The following is a 17,638-nucleotide window of genomic DNA, read 5'->3' on the forward strand; positions in this document are numbered from 1 at the left end:
GTGGGAAGCTGATCGCTAGCAAATGGGAGGGGTGTGTGGGTGAGTCAGCCGTGTTAATGAGAAACACCACACCCCGCTGATTAGGACTAATGAGGAGGAACAGAGAGGGGTGGGGGTTTCAGTCAGTGATATCTTGACAGGGTTGCTTGCTCCCCCAGTCCCATTTCTCCCTTAGCCAGGGCAAAGAACAGAGCCACTTTGGCTACTGCAGGAAGAATGGAGGTTAGACACAGCGATGAACCACCCGGGGCGAGGCGGTCCTTACTGAGAAGGGGTTGAACCAGGAGTCTGGGCAGAGACCGCATTCAGGGGAACCGTGAGAGATCCAGTATGATCCTGTTCCTGCCCCTCCTCTAATCTCTCTGTTGATTCAGTCCAGAGAAATTTCTGGCACTCAGAGCTGTGCCTCCCGGTTGCCTCAGTGCCTTTTGAAATCTAATGGACCTCTGCAGAGGGCCCTGGTTAAGGGGGTGCTGCGGACAGGACTCCGGGCTGTGCCCTTCCTATTGGCAGCCTGGTTTGAGGCATTGACTGTCTATGCAGATGTTAATAACCCAAGGGGGCCTGGCAGGACTGAGGGCGGGAGGGGTTGGGGGAGGGGAAGGCCTGTGGGCATCCGCTGAAGGCCCTCGTGGTAGCTTCCCTGTCCTTGTGGCAGAGGCAGAGGCCCCTAGAACCCGCAGCGTCACCCTGCCCCTCCATGCCGACTCAGCTGAGGGCAAAGGCCCCAGGCGTGCCCGGCCTATGTTCCAATCCGCTGTGAGTGCAGGCCTAGGGGAAGGGAGGGCAGAGGAGGGCTGGGAGGGGGACAGGATGGGTGTCGGCCAGCACCTCCAACACCTCCTCATTTGCATTACCACTGACACCCTTCTTGACCAAGAAAATGGAGCCAGAAATAACAAGGGGGAAGGTGATTCCCTGGGGGGACCTTTGAGGTTCTCTTTCCTTGCTCCAACACTCCCAGTGCTGAGGGCAAGAGGGCAGCCACCCCCTCCCATCATTCGCCGGCCCCTGGTGGGGAAATGTACTTATATTTGCTGCTCCCTCCGCGGATTGGGCAGTCACCCCGTCCCAGCCACCCCCCTCCCTTGGCCCCAAGCACCCCAGCCTGGCCCCTTTCTTGGGAGCCCACACCACCTCCCTCCTTTCCTCTGAGAACCCTCTCCCTGGAGCCCCTCACACAGCTGTGCTGACCCCAGCTCTGCCCAGCTGCGTTGTTCTCTTCAGTCCGTCCTGCCTCCCCTCTCAGACTAGGCATTTCCCAGAGCAGGGCCCAGACGTCTCCTGCCAACCTCGAGAGAACATTCTGCCTGAGAAATAATCCCAACACTAGCAAGGGAGCTTGTGAGTAGATTCTAGAAATGGTGAGAGGTAGACCAGAGGTGTTACCCTGGCCCTAGGGTCATAAGGTGGGAGGGAGCGGGCACACCCAGCTCCATTGGAAGAGGCCTCTGTCCACCTTTACTTGGAGGTATTGCCAATTGTCAGCTCTCTGTCCTCTGCGATCCTTGGAGAAAAGGGCCAGGACTGTTATTTTGACTTACTTCTCCACTGCCCCAGGGTCTACCACACAGACCCCCCACGAACACACTTGGTGCCCAGTTGACATGCATTGAATTTACTTCTGTCCCAGAGAGGGCAGGGAAGGATGCGGCAGTCACAGCTTGGAGGCGGGAGATGGTGAACGGTGAACGGACGGGCCAAGTAGAGGGATATGGGACCCTCCGCCAAAGGGTCCTGGGACCTGGAAGAGCCCACAGTGAGGGTGGAAGCAGAACAGAAGGGCCTGGCAGGGAAACCAGGTCGCGAGAGACAGCCGCAAGAGCTGTGAACACACTGCGAGAAGGAGTGAAGGATGAGCTGAGAACTACCCCCACTCCCCCTCCAGAGATGCTATTTTGGAGGGAGAGAATATATGCAGTGCAGGGGGCAGGAGGGGGAGTATGCCAGCTTCCACAGGGGTCAGCAGGACCACCCGCTGCCTGCACTCTCCCCTCTCCCGGCCAGGGCCAGCCGTCTTCACTGGCCTTGGAACCCCTTCCCGGCTCCCACCCCCACCCAGCACTTCCCTCCCCACTGGGAAATCTTGCTCCTTTGAGCACAGGAGGAGAAAGAATGAGCTTGAAGATTTGCAGCTGGCTTCTTGGCACCTGCCTGAGGGTCCCCTGGGTCCTCAGACCTAGGGAGATGCTTCTATTTCCATTCCTGCCTTGGAATGAAAACATGGCAGGTACAGTGGGGCCCGGGGTGGGGCAGGCACTGCAGACTGCTCAGGGGGCCTGCACACTTCTCGCCTCCAGCTCTGTACTTAGGAGCTCGGCACAGATCCCCTTCTAGCAGCAAACAGGGAGTGAATCTGGTGTTAAAAGAGACCAGGGCAGAGGCCCCTTCCAGGGCCAGCTGGGTTCACCCACAAGAGGCCCAGCCCCTCTGGGTGGAAGCCCCTATCTTGCCCCTTTGAACCAAGGAGGCTGGACAGGGGTCGGTGTCAAGTAGAGCCTTGCTTGGCATGAAGGGAAATTCCTGTGCCCCAGATCAACCTCTCTGAGGGGCCCTGACTCATTTTGGGATGAAGGCTCCAATGCCCTGCGGGTTTCTGTGTCAGCAGGGCGTGTAGAGAGCTCTGGGGACAAGGGGAGACTTTTGTTTTCGTTTTTGGAGCCTTGACTTTTTTACTGCCTGAGAGCACAGCTTCAGCTAAAGGAGCAAGATTGCCCAAGATGGGAAGATGCTGGGCACGGCCGCAGCAGAAGGACCGTTAAGTTAGACTTTAGGAAGAACTTCCTATGAAGACACATTTCCTAGAGGAACCAAGGGAACCAGTGCCCTGAATGTTTTCCACGGTGAATCCCTCTATCCCTCGGAGGCTGGGAGTTCGGGCCGGCATCGAGGTAGTGCAGGCCGGAGGCAGATAGAAGAGAGGAATGACCCACTTCAAGGGCAGGGACTGAAGGCCCCAGAGAGGAGGGATGAGCGTGGGTTCAGGCATCAGAAGACATATGGCCCCACACCAGACAAGGTGAGGGACTGGAGTGAGAAGATCACAGGTGTGAAAGCCGTCTCTCATCTTGGTCCCTCTCCCACTGTCCGAGCAACATGCTCTTCTTCTTCTGGCCTTTGCAGACCAGGGAGGGAACGAGAGGAGAGGAAAGCAGCCATGGTGAACAGGCTGCTTCCCCTGTGCCTGGGGTAGGAGGCCTGCAGGACTTCTTGGCCGGGGTGGGGGAGATGGGATTGTGCAGCCAAACTCCCTGGGGCAGAGGAGCTGGGGGCGGTCAGAAGAGGGGCACGGGGATGCAGGAGCCTGTGTTATTATTCTGTCTGGGGCCCCCTGCTCCAGAGGGATGCCCAGTCCAGGCTTTCAGCCCACAATGAGTAGATGGATGGGGCCAACTGAATGATCATCAGGTCCTTCCCCCTTCCTGGGGCCCATGACCTTGTGAGTGTCGCAGGAGCTGAACTCTCTTACCCTCACCCCCGACAGCAAAAGCAATCTGTGGATGGGAGGTGGGGGAGGAGGAGATGGTGTGGAGATAGGTCACCCAGAAGCATGGGTGAGGGGCAGGGAAGGGGAGAGTGCCCCCTGGTGCTGGCCTTTATGGTGTGCCCAGCACACGCAGAGAGCTCACCTGGGGGATCAGAGAGCCCCCTGCCTCCCCTGGCATTCCACTCCCTCTGGGCATGGCAGGTGGTTAAGCCTGAGGACAGAGTGGGGCCTGAGCAGGACTTGGCACAGGGGGTCTCTGAGCTCAGGGATTTGCGTGTCTCTGATCTCAGGCGCGGCTAGTCCCCTACAGTCGGCGCACATGGGTCTCTTCCCCATGCTGGTCCTCCAGGCTCACCCCGTCACACATAGCCCCAGATACACCCTCTTCCAAAGACCCAACTGCACACACACACACACCCTTCCTCACTTACGAGGCTCCCAGTGACACCCATCTGCAGTCATGCTTCTCCCAACACGCATGCACACAGAGTCTCACAGGACCACAGTGCCACACAATATATCCCAGGTGCCACGGGGACATGGACATGCACTGCCATGCATTCGCACATGACCCATGCGGACCCCGGGAACAGTGTCCAGTAACACATGCGCATGCTCTGGGCTTTGCAGTTGACCCCAATGCCCAGTGGTGTGCCGGTGCATGTTCAACAAGCAGCCCTCCAGCTTGAGCTGCCACTGGGATGGCGCTGAGCACTGGGGAGAGACCCACACAATCACCTCCTGCGAGCTGGTGCAGCCAGCTCCAGCCCACCACTCCACAATCCTTTGTAGAAATCACATGATAAATCTTAGCTACAGATGGGCAGCCCCCAGGAGTGCTGCACCTGGGCAGCAGTGACTCATTAGGGCAGCTTCTTTCCCCGTTGGGGGGCCTCCCCTTCCCTAGCTTCTCCCACACACAACCCCCCTGCTCCTGTGCAGACCTCACTTCCTGTCCCAAGTGTGGAGGGTGATGGTCCCCCCACCCACCAAAGGTAATTCAGGCAGGCTTCCTGGAGGAAGAGGGCAAGGAAATGCTGCATGTTCTCAGGGAAGCACGAAATCTCTGTGCCCAGCTGCTTCTGATCTGCATCTGTCCCCTTGCTTCTGGCCAACCCCTCGTTGCCTGATTCTTCTCCCTGGTCATCAGGACCAGGAGTTGATCATATTAAAAGCTGAGAAGGGAGAAAGTTTGCACCCTGTGGGGCAGTGGCTGGAGGTGCCCAGAGCCTGTTCTGACAGTGAGGAAGGACCTCTCGTTCGACTCAAGCTCTGGAAATGTTGCATCACTTCTCAGAGCTTTTGCTCCCCAATTAGGGAAAAAAAAGGAAGGGACTGAACCGGATGGTTTTAATTTCCCTCTTGGCTCTGACATTTTGGCATTCTATATTGCTGAGATTCCTCTAAAATCTACTCCCTTATTGCTAATCCAGATCTTTTCCCAGCTCATGAAGGAAGTGATCAGATGTGGTTTGAGGTTGGATGAGGGGAAGCAGTGAGTGCCACAGCCCAAGGAGGTGCAGGCTGGGTCTGGGCATCCATAGGTTTGGATCTGCAGCCTGGCAGGCCATATTCATTTGCGGGAACCTTCCAGCAGCCTCTGTTCACTTTGCTATGGCTCCTGAACTATTCCTGCCTCACACACACATATTAGAGGAAAAGGGGAGGGAGACAGAAGAGAGAGGGAGGGAAGAAGGAAGGGAAGGGAAAAAGGAAGGAAGGAAAGAAGAAAGAAGAGAGAAGGAAGGAAAAGGAAAGGAAAGAAAAACAAAATGAAACAAAAAGGAAAGAAAAAAAAGGGTTCACCTTGGATCCAGGAAGCAGCCAGCCTGACCAGTCAAGTTGCTGGGGGGACGTGGAGAAGATGGGGGAGGGCGGTGTTCCTGGTTGTTATGAACCCTTGCCCTGTGAATCTGTGAGGTGGGGGCAGTTCTGTGCCTTCCTGGGCTTGGACTGAGTTGTGCCAAGGCAGAGTAGAGTGCCCCCACTCTGCCCCATCAGTGCCCCAGACAGGGGCTGGGGTCCAGCAGGCAGCCCACTCCTCCACCCAGGCCTCCTGCCACTGCACTGCTGCTCCTTCTGAAAACAATTGAAACCACAAAATTGGCTTGTGGTTGGGTGAATATCAGTCACTGCTATTCAGCTTGGCTTCCTAGGATGACTAAGGGGGTTGTAAGCCCCTTCTATGAGCCCCCAAGATTTTCAGAGGCAAACTTGGAAAAGTGGTTTCTTTTGGAGGTTTTTGCTGGAAGCTGAGCTCCCAGGTGGCATGGCTGTAGTCACTGTATCCAGCGTGACTGTGGGCCCGAGGTCTCGGGTGATCACCGGGTGGAGGGAGCTGTTATCCCTGGGCTGCCTCACGCAGCAGCTGAGAGAAGACAGGGGCTGAGGGTGAGGCCACTAGGTCCCCAGCAAGTCTCCCTTCAACCAGCCTGGGATTCCAGTTCCTATTCTCAAGGGAGCCAAGAGCCAAGATGCTGCTGCAGGTATGACTGGCCACAGTGGGTCCCATGGGCAGGGCCTGGGTGCTGGGGCTGGGACCAGAGTCCTCAGTTGGCGTTCTCCCACCTCCCTCAGGTGGCTGTGTGACCTGCAGATAGTCCCCTCCACTCTCTGCGCCAAGTTCTGCTGGTGGTCTTTCAGGCAGGGTGCTGCAGATGGGAGAAGCCGGGCTGAAATGGGAATGCCTAGCCCCTAGTCAGTGCCATCTGGAGTTTGATGGTCTGGAGTTTGACAGGGCCTAACTCTCCATCCTTCTCAGAGTCAGGAAGAGACAATCCAGGTCATCCTGTGTGTGGGCTGGAGGTGTGTGGGTAACAGAGTTGCTGTCTTTCTTCTGGATGTTGACACTCTTGGCCCCTTTGCTGACCTCCTCCTTCCTGCACCAAAGGAGGAGGTTGCATTCCCTCCTCTCAATGTTGTGTTTTGTAAAGTGGTGTAAAAGCATCCTTTCGAAAGTTTTGCTATTTTTATTGATCTGTAACATCTCAGAGGAAGAAGTGTGCTTGCCATGCAAATCCGTGTCAAGACTAATCTCCAGTCTCCTTCCCCCTTGCCACCCCTCCCCGCTTGCCACCCACCCCCAGCCTCACCACAAAGAATGTGGGAAATGCCGGCTGAGCCTGAGTATCCTCCAGAAACCCATTTGGGCTTCGAAAAAAAAAAAAAAGAACTCGATCTGGAAAGCAGGTTTAAGTGACTCTATCACTAAGCCTCGATTTCCCCTTCTTGACAAGAAAGACTTGCATTCTTTCCGCGCTGACCGCTTGTGCATCTGTGATGCCCGTGAAAAAGAAAAGGCAACCCTTTTCTTGACCCCTGCTGCCGAAGCGCCCACGGTCCCCGGTCCCCGCCGCAGTTCTGCCCCGCCCCCCGCCCCAGTTCGGCCCTTCGATCTCTTTCTGACTGTCCACTGTCTCAGTTTCTCTCTCCGGCTTTCATTCTCTGTCTCTCCATCTCTCTTCCTGTTTCACTCCCTCGTTCTCCCCGCCCCGCCCCCGGCCTGCGGGTGGACGCACGTGAGTCCTAGATTGCCGACTCAGACTTTTCTAACTGCCCCCTCCCCGGGATTCAATTTCTCCAAACTCATCCTGCCCTCATCCGGGTTCATGAGCTTCGTGTCTCTTTGAGCCTCTGACTAGGTGGAAAGGTTGAAGGTCTGCAGGACCTAGCTGTCACCTGTCGGGACCAGCTAAGGACTGGGGATCCCTGGTGGGACCAAGAAGGATCCGTTTTTCTGCGAAGGGAGGGGCCTACCTCCTCACTGAATCCCTGAATACCTCATCCTTTGGGGAAGCTCAAGGAGGGCAGGCTTCTCACTTAAGGAGAGGGAGGGAATATGGTTAATACCCAGGCTGCAAGGAGTGGGGTCCATATGGACCAGACTTGTGATTCTGGGAGGTCTGGAAAGTACATGGTGGACAAGGAACATGTGAATAACATACATGTGGAAAAACCCTGTGTCACTCACAGACACACCAGTGGCATGACATCTCCCCTCCTTCACCCCACGCTCACCCTTGGGGATTAAGGAGCCCACCCCCAATACCAGCTGTACAAGTGCATTAAGTGTGCATACACACACATACCATGCTCTTGCACTCACACACACATCCGACTAGCTAGAAGAGCAGGACGGAGGAGCTGGGCTGAATGAGGGGAGGGGAGGGGAGGGACAGGAAGGCAGGGTAGCCCCACCCCCGCCCCATGCCCCATGCCCACCGTCCGCCTCCTGCCTCCCGGTAACTGGCGAGGTCTCTGCCCCCTTGACTTTTCCCAGCTTCGAGGAAATACCTCCCTTTAGGGGAAAGCGAGATCGTGAGGGGAAGCAGGGGAAGCACTGACTCGGGCAGAGGCATGAGCCTGATTTTCCAGTCTGGGGCGGGGCGGAGCGAGGTGGCACAGGGGACGCCCGGGTGATGGGGCCTGACTCAGAGCCAGAACCACAGATCTCGTCCGCTATATTGTCGTCGGGGAACAAGAAGCCACCAGGTTTATAAGAAACTGCGATTCATCTCTGCCCCCTTCCACCCCTCTGCAAGGGATCACAGTTAGACTCGAGGAAGAACTTACAGTGTAGGGGAGGAAAGGACTGTCTCGGTTGATCTTTTTGGAAGGCTTCCCTGGGTTTGTTAAGGAAGGGTGGGGCGTTTCAGGGGGTCTAGATCTGGAGAAGAGTCTGAGGCCCACGATTTCCCCACATGAGCTGTCAGAGGAAGCCCCCTCCTCCCTCCTAGCCAAGAATAGGAGCTCTTAAGCCCCACTTGCTGTCCCAGAGCTACTGAAGCTACAGCAGCGGCTTAAAGGGGTTCCCAGAATCCCAGGCCATCCAGGAGGCATGGAGAGGGGTGGAGCAACTGTCAGCTCCAGCCAGCTCTGTGCCCCACTCATGGGGGCACATGCCACTGGCCTTGCTTCTCACGTCTCCAGGTAAGAAGCAAGATGAAAAGTGAGCACAGATTCTATTAGCAGAAGGGCAGAGCTGAGGTGTGATGAACCTCGGAGTGGGCAGAGAGTGGGAGGCAGCACTGCCTGGCAGGCAGTGGCGCCCTCCTCCCATCTCTAAGAGCTGCCCAGGCCTCCTCCCCACTCAGACAGAATCACCAAACGGCTTGGATGTGTGGCAGTGGGCCCGGTGTTCAGGGGCTGGGAGTTCAGAAAAGTGAGGAAGGTCCCTGCTCCCGCCTCTAGAAACCTGCGCCTGGAAATCAGAACTTCTGGCTTCTTCCATCTGGACCTGATTTCCTCTACTGCTGCCATGCCCAGCCTGGCCTGGGCTGTGTGGCTGAGCCAGTCCCTGGCCCTTTAGTTCCTCAGTCCTGCTCTCAGTCCTTGCCCCATAAGTGGGATGGGCTTTGCTGAGTGATGGAGCTCAGTTCTGCAGGTCATCAGATAGGACACTAGAAATGATTTCCCAAAGACAGAGAAACACACACTGGGGGTGACCTGGGGTGGCCCTAAGGTCTTGCCTTTCTCCAGAGGGAGGGAAGGACTCTGAGCCAGAGTTGTTTGAGTAGGATCCTTGTGAGCAGAGAAGGATAGGGGATAAAAATAGCTGAGAGCCTAGGGAAATCTAATCACCCTCTGAGCATCAGTTTCCTCATCTGTAAAATGAAGAACGATAGTACCCTCTTTACAGGTGAGGTCATGGGAAGGGCACTGTGCAAGCATAAGGGTTCAGTGTGGGGTCACCCACAAGGTACTTAACCTGTCTATGCCTCTGTTTTCCTGTCTGCAAAATGGGTACAGTGATCCCTGCCCCACTGACCTGCGGTGTTGTGGAGCTTAATGAAATCAAGAGTGTGAATTGCCTGAGCGTGTTCTCTTTTTTCACTCTCTGTGCCCCCAAGCAGCAGTGGGATCATCAGGAAGAACGGGTTTTTCCAATTTCCAACTTGCTGGGCATAAACAGACGAGACAAAGCACAAACTGGACTCAAAAGCACAAAAGCAGTTATGTCCACAAGAGCGGGAGCCCGAGGACCCTGGTACACAGTTCATTCCTGGGGCCCTGAGCCTTGGGTGGTGATTCGGGGTCAGTGTGCACGTGTGTGTGTATGTATGTGTGTGTGTGTGAAATGCAAAGACCATGGGCCCAGTATCTCAATCCCCAGCCATTGGTCCAGTTGCTGAGAACTTGCCTAGCCATAGCCATCACTCCCCAACCCAGAGAACATGTCAGGTTCTGGTGCCAGTGGTTGGAAAGAAATGGAGGCAGGCATGAGGTGGGCAGGCTAAAAGCAGTCACACCAGCTTCACGACCCCTGTGTTTGGAGATGAGGGTCCAGGGGCTTCCAGCTGCCCATGGCTCTGGTAAAAAGATGTTAGCAGGATGCCTTGTGACACTTCCTGGGTAACTGAGGAGGGTGGGCAGCAGCCAACAGGCTCCCGGGGGAATCTCAGACTACTGTGTCAGAGCAGATCTGCGTCTGGTATCGTAAGTGGGGTTAAACTCAAGGTCAGACGTAGCCAATCCATTTCCGTGCCAACATGGCCTTGGGTGCCCTCCATTGCAGTGGCTGGGACCCAGGTGTCCACTCAGCTGGAGATGACTCTGCTCCTGCCTGCTCTGTTCCTCTCCCCGGACTTCCGCTGGCTGGCTGCTGGATTTCTGCCTGTGCCTGGGATTTAGGAGAATGGAGCACAGCACAGAGGGCCAAGGCCTCAGCTCTCCTCCCAAGTTGCGGGTGCTAATCTTTCCAAGATCTCCAAGTTGGGGGACCTCAGAAAGGGAAATGAGACTGAGCTGCAGTATAAAGGGCTGTGGGCAGACAACTTCTCAGCCTTAAGTGGATGAGGTAGGAGGTGACTCTAAACTGCTTAAACAGAGGGAGTGCTCCAAGGTGTCTCAGGGCTTTGTATTATACAGTCCAGACTTGGTCACTCAGCCTTTGCCGGTGAAATGATGGAAGATGAACCTGTCCCGGGTTCCTGGGTCTCCTACCTCACTCCTCCCTGCTCCCTCCTTATGCCATTCCCAAGCCACTGTTAGGTTTCATGGAGTTGAGAAGGAGGAAAGGAGAGAAAAGAAAGCCATGAGAATAGGCTAGAGGGCCAAAGTGGACCCCAAGCAGGATGCAGAGTTGGCGAGAACAAAGAGCACAGTGGTAAATGAATTTGTTCAGATGGGCAAGAAATGAGGGATAAGTCAGCAAGCTGCTTTTGCAGAGGGGGACAGAGCAGAGGGTAAGGACAGGCAGAGGGTAAGGAGGACTTCCAAAGTGGGCAGTGGTCTTAGTGTTTCTGGAATAGGATGTGTATATATATGTAGTGCGTGTGGTAGGGCCAAACAGAGGAAGAGCTCTATCTTCCTGCCTTTGAGGAGGAAGACCACGTGCAGCAGGAAGGCCAGAAGGCAGACTGCAGGTAGGACTTCAGAGTGTCCCCGTGAGACAGGCATGAGGGAGACAGAGGGCCATTGCTGGGCCTGCAGCCTCCTTGTCCCCACTCCCAGCACTCCCACCCCCGCAAACAGTCCTCAGCGCCGCCCCCCCACCCCATTTTGGCCTGCAGCTCTGGGGAAGATGCATGGCATTCTCACTACGGACCCAATGCCGGCTGCGGCTTCTTCCCTCTGACCTATTTTTTAATCATCTGATGGGATCCCCCGCCCAACAAACCAAAGCCTTGGCCCCCTGGGCCCGTCAGCTCCACCGCGTGTCAAAACTGCCCCTGTCACTTTGCGTTGGTTTCTCAGTCCAGCCAGCCCCTCCCCCAGGGCCTGAGAGCCAGGGCTAATTACCCAGCTGCTGAGCCCCCAACCCCTCCCTGTCCCTCCACCCTCAGCCCCAACAGAGGGGCCCCAGGACCGCTGGGAGGAGAATCCTCACCCTCCCGCTGTGCAGCAGGAAGTCCTTCCTGCTATCTCACCCACATTCCCCTCTCTGTCCTGCTGGAGCAGAGGGACAGACACAGAGGATGTTGGTATTGGAAGGGACCTTGGGAGACCCCTCAGGGAACAGACAAGGGCAACCAGTCTCTTGCCCTGGGTTTAGGGAAGTCTTCTGCCTCCCCCTGGCTCGAGAGGATGGGCTCTACTGACTGTTTCATTTTACAGAGCAGAAAAGTGAGGCACAATAGGGAAAGCACCTAGCCCGAGGTCATCGGGAGTTAGTGGGGGAGCTGTGGTCAGAACCCTTCTGCCTTTCCATTTCTTTCTGAGTCTTCCTCACCTAACATCTGTCTCAGTTTCTGTGCATCTCTACCCTTGTCCCACACCAGAAGGGTCCCTGCCAAGTCTCTCTCTCCCTTGTCCACTGGCCGGGAAGAGCTCCAGCCTGGTTTTTCGGCAGGCTCCAGCCTGGCTTCAGGCAATGTTCAAGAATGGGGTTTGTCCCCTCACCTCCTCCCCCTACTACCACCTGTGCTCCCCTTTTCCCTTTCTCTCTGGTCCATCCCAGGTCCAGCCCCTAAGTCTGCCTCATCTAGTCCCCACCCCCACAGTGTTAACCAGATGGACAAGCCAAAGGGCCTCGGGCCAGAGACAGGCCCAGAGCAGACTCGCAGATGGGGGCCCAGTCCCAGACAGACAGACTGACGTGCAGCAGGCACACTGAGACCTAGAGAGACCTCAAGGCACTGACAGAGACGTGGAGATACAGAGGTGTTTGCAAATTCAGCCCTGGAGTAAGCAGATGGACGGACACCACGAGAGTGACAAGGAAACTATTCTCAGGACAAGCACCCCAAGACTTTACAGATCCCAGAGCTAGGGGTGGGTGTGAAGAAAACAGGGCCAGCCAGGCAGGAACACAGGGGACCCCAAGAGACCCAGAATCAGATAGATATAGCAGAGAAGAAACTCAGAGACTCAGAGGCCCTGAGAGACCAATAGGGTCACGGGGCAAACAGGGATACATACGGCTCACAGGAAGCCAGGCGAGGGCCTTGGAGAGCGAGGGGCCAGGCAGGGGCTGTTTGGCTGTCCTGTGGCCAGAGGCCCTGGGGAGTGGCCTTCCAGAGGCCTGGCCTGGCAGAGGCCTGACAGTGCCAAGGGATTGTACGGTCTCCAAAGGCACAAGATGGGGAGCAGAGAGGAGCCTGGCTGTGGAGGGGTTAACCCCTGGCCCGCATCCCACTACTTGGCTCTTTCTTGTCTGCACATCCCCCAACACCAGCTCCCTTTAACCAAAGCCCTGGGTATCCCCCCCCAACCCCAACTCCTGGTAACTGGACTCTGCTTCCTGCCTGAGATTAAGGGCCTGTCTGCTGAGATTCCCCAGGAAGGGGAGGGACACACTCTCTCCCCAGGGCCTCCCTGAAGCTCAGGACTGCCCACTCATAGCCTGGTATGCCCCAAGATGTTGCTCAAGCACCCGACATCTTGAGGTCCCTTCAAGAGGGGCAGGAACCCTAGCCTGGGAATGCAGTGGACGTGGGGTGCTCTGTGGGGGTGTGTGTGGGGGGGTGGGTCTAGTGTGAAGAGCTGGGGCCCCGGGTGACAGCAGTTAGAGACAGAAGAGCTGATCCAAGATAGGATGCCCCCAGGGGAGGCCTGAAATACAGGAGAACCCGCTGTGGCCTGGAGCTAGAGGGTAAGGCTTCCCAGCCTTGCAGGGTGTAGGGGGTGGGGAAGGGGAACCAGCCTGGAAGTTAGAACCCAGAGCCCTTGACCTTGATCAGTGTTGAGCCCACACTGATCACTTGGTGCTGGGTGCTGGGGACTCGGAACTCCCGCAGCTGTCATGGGGAAGGGCTTCTACAGGTGCTTGTTACTCCCCTTCTGCCCTCCCTGGCTGTTAATCTGATGGTTCCGGCCATGGTATCTGAAGGACTGGCAGTCTGGGCCCAGAGCGGGAGGAGGTTCAGAACAGGTGCGGGTGAGCAGAGCAGATGCCCAAGGAGCTCAGGGAGGCTGCGTGTGGAACACGAGAAGGGGGTGAGGCTGCAGGGATGTGTCTAGTGTTGCTGTGTGTTTGTGTGTGTGCATGTGCTTGCTCACACACGGGTGCTGTTCATCGTATGTGCACGGGCTGGAATGCTTCAAGCCTGCATCTGAAGAGCAAATGCACTGAGGGGCTCGAGAACTCCGATCCCAAGGTCACCTCGCTAGGAGTTCTTTGGAGGCAGAGGCTGAGCCTAATTTATCTCTGTGACCCTGAGTCCCTGGGGTCTGGCCTGTCCTGGTTTCCAGGGAATGGTGTATGGGTGTCCGGAGGGGAAGACTGTCCTTCCTGGGATGGGATATTACAGAGAGGTTCTCTTTGGGCCCATGGCCCTAGTGGAGACTGAGGTCTGGATTTGAAAGGCCTTTTGTGGGGAAGCAGTGGATGCCAGGGGAGGGAAGGGAACTGCAGGCAGTTTGGAGGAGGAGGGGAGGAGGCACTTTAGCACAGCTGGTGCCTCTGCTGTGCTCTGGCCTCGGGGCAGAACCCCATGGCCTTCACGCTGCCTCACACCTCACTTGAGACCTGGTCATCCTGACAGAAAGTCTTTTAGCTCCATTTACTGACGAGGAAGCCAGGGAGGTGAAGATCCTTGAACAGACCACACAGCCAGTTGGAATCGGGGCTCTAAGTCAGTTAACACCATTTCCGTTGCCACAAGTCTCTCTCCCGGGCCTGTCTTCTTTTCAGATCTCCCTCTCCTGGCCTGAGACTTTCTCATGGAGTCATGCTCTGGGTTTCAGACTTTGTGGTCCCTGTCCTGCTCCATCTCTGCCTCTCTCAGAAACCCAGCCCAGCCCCCTCTCACTGTGCTCTCCCCTGTTCCTGTCCTGCCTCTTCTTCAGCATGCTGCCCTCCCTGCTTCACTCATCTACCCTCTCACAGCCTCTCAGATTACGCCCAGCAGGGTGGAGGCAGAAATCCTAGTGTCCTAATATGCTAGGTCTCTACCAACAGCCACCCCCTGTGACTGCCCCGTGGGCCGTTCAGCACCCTACCCTGGCACCATGCAGCATGAGCCCATTCAAGAGCCTTCCAGGTCCTGGGAGTGCTAAGTATCCACACCTTGTAAGGAGAGGACACAGGTGATGGTCAGATTATGAGGTTAGGAATTGCCTGGTCCTGGCACTTTGATAAGAAAATGTGCTCAATGCCTGTAGCGGCCATCCTCGACCATCACACAGTCTTCCAGGTGCCGAGGGGCACACAACAAGCAGGGTCAGGGCACAGGCTTTCTCAGGTTGGGATGTGATTTGGAGGTAGAATGGCAAAACGGGAGTGGGCCTGAGAGTGGGATGCATGGACTCCGGGGGGGCCCAGCATCACCTGGACAGATACTGGAGAACCAGCCACAGACCCGGGAATCAGAATCTGCAGAGGTAGGTCTGAGGAATTCACATTGTAAAGCGTCCAGGCACCACCTGTGATGCATAGTCATGGCAGGTGCTATGTGGCATCAGAGGAGCCAAGCTCCTTTTTGAGTCTTGACAGGAAATGGCTTGAAAAGAAGCCTTGTATACAGGCAGAACAGGGTGAAGAAAACCACTGTCCAGGTTGGTGAGATATGGGGCAATTTACTTTTCTGTTTTCCAAACCTTTTCTGATGTGATCATACGACTGTTCATTTATTACGATTGTTCTCCCTCAAAATGGGAAGGCAACACTCTTGTGGGAAGAGCACTGGATCAGGAATCAAGAGATGGGGGTCCTAGCCCTGGTTCTGCCACAAGTGGGGTGTGAGAGTTTGGTAAGTTGTTCATTTTCCCACATTTCCCATCCAGCCTGTCTTGTGACGTTTGATGTTTGTTGGAGACAGTGTCTCTCCCATCCTGGAGACATACCCTGTCCTTTGCTCCTGCCCTACCCAGACCAGCCTTCTGGATGATCAGTGGGTAGATTCATGAGAGAGGGGCTGGGATGAGCAGCAGTGGAAGTGAGCGGAACCCAAGGGGCCCTGTATCCTACTCCACCTCCCCCACCTCTCCAGTCCTCGGGCCTGGGAAGAGGATGAGGTGGCGAGGGGAGGAGGAGGTGTCACTGCCAGGGTTCTTCTTCTCACCCAAGCTGGCAGAGAGGCGGGACTGGCAGTGGTGACACCAGGGCTACTCAGCCCCCACTTTTCACAGGCACTTTCTTTTTTGGGTGGAAGGAATTGGAGGGAGTGAGTGAGGAACCTGGGGTTGATGAACCGGGTTGTAAGACCCTCTAACAGTTCATCAGGTTACACAAAGACTGCCTCCTGCCACCCTTTTCCTCCAGGAACATGTCCCCAGGTCCACCTGATTCTGAGATTCATAATCCCTCCTGCCCCCAAAGCTGGGCAGGGGCTTAGGTTCTTCTGTTCAGGGGTAGGGGGATGGATCACTTCACCCGAGGATGAGCATGGAGAGGAGGAGGGGGAGAGACAGGGAGGAACAGGGCCCCACTTGGCCCTCCACAGCCAAGCACTTAGCGAGAATGTCTCCCAGAAGAGGTATCAGCATTCCACAGCCTCATGTCTCCTGGGGAAACCAGTTATTCAAGGAAGACTTACTAAAATCTTTCATGTTTCCCCAAAAGTAGCCAAGGGTCTCAAGATCACCCTGTCTTTCAAGCAATGCAGCCCACATGGAACAGCAGGCAGAAACTTCCCCCTTCCGTAAGGATGGAGAAGGTGGGTAATGGGCCAGGAGGAGGCCGGTCCCGGGTTCTGGTGCTGCGGTGTGCTGGCCTCCGTGCTCAGAGGATGTGCTCAGGCTCTTTCCTCCCCACTCCCTGGGTCATGCCCGCCTCCTGGGGTCCCCAGCTTTGCCTTCACCTGCCAACCTGCCTCTTGGTTCAGCTCTAGTTGGGAGCAGAGAGTCCCCATGGGCCCCTGAGGCTGAAGCCCTGTTGAGTTGGGACAGGGATGCAGAGATGGGGCCAGCTCCCACGGGAGAACTGAGGAGGGCTCAGGTGGAAGGGGAGACAGAAGAGGTTAACCTTTAACATGATGAAAATGTTAGGGTATTTTTCAAAACACTCTTACAAATGTAAATCTTTATATGTTGACATGTGAAAAATTCCATTACACCTTGTTGAGTGAAAAAACATTACAAAGCGTGTATATATGTATGTATGGTGTGTGTGTGTGTGTGTGTGTGTGTGTGCATAAGACAAACCAAGAGGGGGTGTGCAAGGAATGATGTCTGGGGTGTTCAGCAAAATTGTAATCCTATTTGCCTCTGGGGGATGGAATTTGGAGTGATATATACAGTCCTATTTTTACTTCTTTGTACTGCTTAAATTTTCTATATGAGTGTGTTTTATCTTTATTCACAGGAAAACTCCTAATGAAGATATTTTCAATCTGGGGAAAAACAATCATCATAAAAGGAATATAACTACATTAGTCAACAGAAAAGGAAAACAGAGAAAGACAAGCCCCCAGAGTCCTACCACCAAGGCAGCCCTTCAGAACATGTGGTGGGTTTCCTTCCTGTCAGCCGGCTCTGGGTCTGTTCAAAGCTGCTTTTCCATCCAGGTATAATAATAGACTGTAAAGTGCCGCCCAGGTGTCCCCTCTCATGTAAGGCTCACAGGCCCTCTGAAAAATGCATCAGTTTGTTTTCTCTAGCCTAGGGGACTTGAGGCTGACTTTCAGGCAAAGGCAGTGACTTGCCCAGATCACATTTACCTGAGTGGTGGTCAGAGCCAGTCCTGGGACTCTGAGCACTGGCAGTCCACTGCTGCTTCCAGTGCTCATGGCTGACACACCCACACGCAAACCCTCAGCTGCTGCTGTGCAGTTCGCTTGATGGAACTCTTCTTGCTGCCCACCAGATCCCATGTCTGCCCTAGGGCTGAAGGAGCAGATTCATGGGACACAGCCCCCTTGGGCCTCTGGCAAAGAGGAAGAGCGCAACACTTCACACAAAGCCACTCAGCACGGAGCCTGGGCACATAGCGAGTATCAGTGAACATCTGTCACATGGCCATGGACGAAGCAGCTCGGAGCCTGCGAGTAAGCCCATCTGGGTCATCACCGAAGGCTTCCCGTAGGAGGGAGCCTTTGAGTTGAAGCTTCAAGGACGGGTGGAATTTCCACGAGGGTCCAGAGGAGAGAAATAGTCTGGCGCTTCACGTGGAGGGGTTGACTCTCCCATAAAGCATAAAGTCTTTGAGCGTGAACTACAAGGCGCACCGGAGACTCGCTGCTCTGCACGGTGGGGGCCCTACAGTCCTCACCAACCGTGTAGAATTTGCCGAGTTATTAGCCAGGAGGGGCGGGGTGAGGCGGGGCGGGGCCG

The sequence above is a fragment of the Bison bison genome, unplaced genomic scaffold (genome assembly GCF_000754665.1).
Source record: "Bison bison bison isolate TAMUID 2011002044 unplaced genomic scaffold, Bison_UMD1.0 scf7180017864180, whole genome shotgun sequence".
Classification (NCBI taxonomy): Eukaryota; Metazoa; Chordata; class Mammalia; order Artiodactyla; family Bovidae; genus Bison; species Bison bison.